Raw genomic sequence first — 5,472 nt, 5'->3', positions numbered from 1 at the left:
TTGATGGAACTGACAAGTTTCACTGACCAGTTGATTGATGTCCTTTTTAATAAGTGATGAACCTACAGATTCACATGCCAATTTCTTATGATATTTGTACACTCATGTGTTCTAACGGTACATGCATTAGTATGCTTTGACGTCGAGCTTGTGGAATGACTTGTATGGTTTTAAAGGTCACATTCTTGGAGAGTTCTAGTTCATCTCTAAGGACCAGAATTAATATATGAGCTCAGTAACCTGTTGGATGAGTTCAGGCCACCTGCTGATAGAGATTGTTTAAGCTGTTGCACGTAGTTATTATAGAATCAATTATAGAATCATAGAATCTCTATAGTATGAATGCAGGCCTTTCAGCCCATCAAGTTCACACTGAGCCTCTGATAAGCATCTCATCCAGACCCATCCCCCTTCCCTATCCCTGTAACCCTGCATTTCCCATGGCTAATCCAGTTAGCCTGCACATTCCCGGAGACTATAGGCAATTTAGCATGGTCAATCCACCTAACCTGCACGTCTTTGGACCATGGGAGGAAGCCGAAACATGTGGACGAAACCCACACAGATACAGGAGAATGTGTAAACTCCAGACATAATTTGCTGAATCTGCTCTGTTTGGCTGTGACCAAAATGTAGCAAATCTCTTTTGATGTCTGGAATCTTTGGATTGCAACTGGCGGAGTTGTTCCCATCATAGATTGTTAGATTACATATGTTTGTGTATACTGGCAGACTGAGAATAGCTAATCTACCTGTTTCAAAGAGGTGAGAGGTTTTGAGTCTCCATATTGAAGATCACATTGAGATTTAAGACAAATATTGCCAATGCATTGGATGGACCTGTTGTAAGTGGCAGCAAAATAGATAGAGAGGTCTGTTAAAAAAGAATTACAGTATTCTAGGCTTCATTAATAGGGACATAGAGTACCAGAGCATTAAGATAATGCTGAACTTATGTGGGGCATGGATAAATCCTCTAGAATCAATCCACTGAAAGTCCCCTAATCTCTTTCATAAGTTGGAGCTGTGCAGCTGCTCGGAAGTTCTGTACATACCTCAGAGATCCGCTGACCAAAAAAAAAAAAAAAATTAGAGGGAATATTGGTCCTAAGCTCGAAGATTGTGTACAGTTCTAGGCACCACACTTCAGGAAAGACATTAATGCATCAGCAAGGGTGCAGAAGAAGTTTGCAAGAATGGCTTCAGAGATGAGAAAGTTCAGTTATAAAGATAAATTGATGAAGTTGGAACTGTTTTTCTTGGAAAGGAGATGACTGCAGGGAGACTTAAGCAAAATTTTCAAAATCAAGAGGGGTCCGGACAGAATAGATAGGGAGAAATGGTTCTGCTCATAAAAGGATTGAGAACCAGAGGGCACAAATTTAAAGTGATTTGCAAAAGAAGTAAATACAAGGTGAGAAAAAATTATTTCACCCAGCAAATGTTTTGGGTTTGGACCGCAATGCCCAGAAGTGTGGTGGAGGCAGGTTCAATTAAGATATTGAAGGAAGCATTGAATAACAACTTAAATAAAATCAATGTGCAGGGTTTCAGGGAAAAGACTGGCGATTGACATTAAGTCAAAATGCTCCGCGAGCCAGTGCAGACACAATGGGCCAAATGGCCTTCTTTTGCACCAAAATGATTCTGTAGTTCTATGATATGTACAGATTATGAAAATCTGACACATTACATTAATTTCTTGCAAATAGATGTTACTTACTGTACTGTCCATAATGGAATGAACAGTTTGGGAAAAAACATTCTTATATCCAACATCTGTGGACAGAGTGTGTTATCACTTGTTGATGTAACACAAAATAATTATTGCTTTTTAGCAATGACTCAATGCAATGATTTACCAAAATCAAAGCTCAGTAAGAGGTGTCACTGATGCTCATAATCGATGAACTACCAGTAAACAACATGAATAATCCTGGCATGCTGCCATTGTTAATAAAATGATGCTTGGGTGCCAGTTTAACTTGTGTCCCTCACTGACATAAATGCCGAGACTATCGGGCAGATATTTTGTGCAAGTTTTTTTTTACCATGAACCAATAGGATCTTGAAGTTAAAAGATGAATAGATGAAGATTACAGTTTACAAAATAACTTGTACAACACTTCACAAACATGATCTAAAAATCACCTGTCTAAATACTCAGTAAGTCATGAGCCTGTGGAATTCTTTGCCACAGAAAACAGTTGTGGCCAAAACATTAAAAGTGTTCAAAAAGGAGTTAGATATATTTCTTAGGACTAAAATGGTCAAAAGGTATGGGGAAAGCAGGAACAGAGTACTGAGTTAGTTGATCAGCTGTGCTCTTATAGGGGTGGCATGATGGTCCAATGGACCCAGGTTCAATCCCAACATTGGATGACTGGCTATGTGGAGTTTACACATTTTCTCCCTGTCAGTGAGAATTTCTTCTAGGTGGATTGGCCATGGGAAAGGGTGAGGGATGATGTTTGGAGTGTCAGGTTGGATTTGTTGGTTTGAATGACCTGTTTTCACACTTTAGGGATTCTAATGACAAAGATGGCCCACTTCTTCCATTTTCCATGTTTCTGTAACATTCTCGTAAGTAGCTGTTTTCCATATATAGTTTCACAATTGAACTTAGTTATTTCCTCAGTGGATGAAATAATGTGTCACAATGAAACTGTGACTTGAGACCTTTAAAACAAAAAGTTAAACCTTGCTTTGTTCTATTTTGTGACACATCAGTTATTCATAACTTTGTAACATTTCTGTTTGAATCAATTACACTATGCAGATTTCTAAAAAGGTTCAATCCCAGATATGGTGATATTTTGTTTCTATTTTCATTTGCCATGTCAATTATGTTTTGTAATGTTTTAGTGAAAATAATGGGTTACTTTTATCTTTCAATGTGTGACCACAATGTTAAGTATTTTACTCCATCAGCCTTCCGGAAGAAACACCACAAGCATGACTTAAACATTAAGATTACTGTTCCTGTTAATTATTAACGAAAGCAAAGTGCTGATTTCAAATCTGTAATGCTGTTTAAGTTAATCGCTTTTGCAATTTGTCATCAAATCTAATTAGCTTTTGTCTAACAGTTTGTTCTTTTGTGTGGAGCTATTGAAGCATTTATCTCTCTATATATTTGCATTTGTTTCAATCTATTTCCTTTGTTTTATTATATTTCTTAAACCAGTTGTTCCATTCTCAGACTAAATTGTGTACTAAGTAGGAAATGGCACATATCACAATATTCCCCCACTTACTGACATTCAAGTGGTCTTGTAGATCAAATGGTATGCACCAATAAGTCAATGATCCTAAGTATCAAGCAACAAAATAAAATTTCATGTTACATTGCAACATTTTCATGAAACACTATTGGATAAAGGACTACCATCCCCAGCACAACCTATGTTTGGAAGGCAAATAAAAATGACCCTTTCTAGCAGCCAAATATTGGAACTAAGCAACAAGCAACAATCCAAAAATGTGCAGGTTAGGTGGATTGACCATGCTAAATTGCCCATAGTGTTCAGGGATTTGTAGATTAGGGGGATGGGTCTGGGTGGGATGCTCTGAGAGTCAGTGTGGACTTGTTGGGCCAAAGGGCCTGTTTCCACACTGTAGGGATTTTATTCAATAAAAGGAGTGGAAAACATTAGTAGGAGCTTTCTATAAGCTTCCAAAGAGTATGAGTGAGGTATGGGATGGCATTAAACAGGAGATTAGAGATGCCTGCAACAACGAGCTACAACAATAATAGGTTACTTTAATTTACATATAGACTGGACAAACCACATTAACGATAACAGAAATAGAAATTGCTGGAAAAGTTCAGCAGGTCTGGCAGCATCTTTGGAGAGAAATCAGAGCTAACATTTCTGGTTTAGTGACCCTTACTCAGAACTGATGGTAGCTAGGAAAATGTCAGTTTATATACAGAAGATAGGGTGGGAAGAGGGGGTAAGGAGTAAATGATAGGTGGGGATAGAACCCAAAGAGAGAGAAGAGAAGTTGGACAGACAAAGGAGTGGATAACAAGCTGGATAGGAGGGTGAACAGCTATTAATGGATACTGTTAGTGGCTAACAATGCATTGTGTGTAATATCAGACTATGTGATAACAACATCAGATGTGTGGGTTGGGGCAATGTCATGGGATAGTTCAATCCATAAAGTTGTTAAACTCGATATTGAGTCCAGAAGGCTGCAGGGTCCCCAAGCCAAAAATGAGGTTCAGTTTGTGCTGACCTTTGCTGGAACACTGCAGCAAGCCTGAGACAGAGATATTGACCAGGGAACAGGGTGGTATGTTGAAGTGGCAGGCAACTAGCAGTTCAGGGCCTTTTTTGCAGGCAGAATGCAAGTGTTTTGCAGAGCGGTCACTGAGTCTACACTTCATTTCCCCATTGAGACCAAATTATGAGCAGTGAATGCAGCAGACTAGATTGTGTGAAGTGCAGGTAAAGCATTGCTTCGCCTGGAAGACGTGACCTTGGATACTGTGGAAGGAGGAAATAAATGGACAGGTGTTACATCTTCTACAGTTGCAACGGAAAGTGCTGTGAAGCTGTGGGGTTAGGGGGGAATGTTGGAAGTGAAGGAAGAGTGGACCAGGGTGTTCTGGAGGGAACATTCTCTGCGGAAGGCTAACAAGGGAGGGGAAGGGAATACGTGTCTGGTGGTGGCATCTCACTGGAGATGGCGGAAATGGTGGCTAATGATCCTCTGGATGTGGGACACCCTACAGTAACTGCTGACCCTGTGAATGTGAGGTAGCAGAAAGAACGTGATGGCACTTTCTCTTGCAGATTCCAGGTCATTGACATGCTTTCTGCACTGTTATATATTCCGTTTAACACTGGACCCAGTATCGACCCAGGCCACCACATGGGTCCAGGCCAGCTGAGTGCAGTGTTCTGGTCTCCTTTAGCAGTCAGCAATAGAAATGATGGCACTCCTCTCCATCCACCTCATCTACTAGTACCTTCAGGTCCCTGTCTATGACGCAGGGAATTTATTTGCCTTTTTAGATATTATGGCGCAGGAATAGAAAACTAAATCAATGGTACACCAATGGGGTCACCCATCTCAGGACTCATCGCAGAAGCAGTCATGCAAAGACTAGAACACATCATCCTCCCCCACATTCAACCAAAACTGTGGATCCGGTATATAGACGACACATTTGTCATTATTAAACGCAACAAATTAGAAAAGAACCACCACCTCATCAATAGCGTATTCACCCAGGGTTAAATTCACAAGGGAAGAAGAAACCAACAATTAACTTCCGTTTCTGGATGTTAAGGTAGAACAACTGACAAACGGGGAGTTCCAAAGCTCAGTATACAGAAAAGCAACAGATCAAATATACAGAGATAACAAGGTGTAGAGCTGGATGAACACAGCAGGCCAAGCAGCATCAGAGGAGCAGGAAGGCTGACGTTTCGGGCCTAGACCCTTCTTCAAAAGGGT

Source organism: Rhincodon typus, chromosome 10 (assembly GCF_021869965.1).
Source record: "Rhincodon typus isolate 14 chromosome 10, sRhiTyp1.1, whole genome shotgun sequence".
In the NCBI taxonomy this organism is placed as follows: Eukaryota; Metazoa; Chordata; class Chondrichthyes; order Orectolobiformes; family Rhincodontidae; genus Rhincodon; species Rhincodon typus.
Note: the sequence above shows the minus strand (reverse complement) of the source record.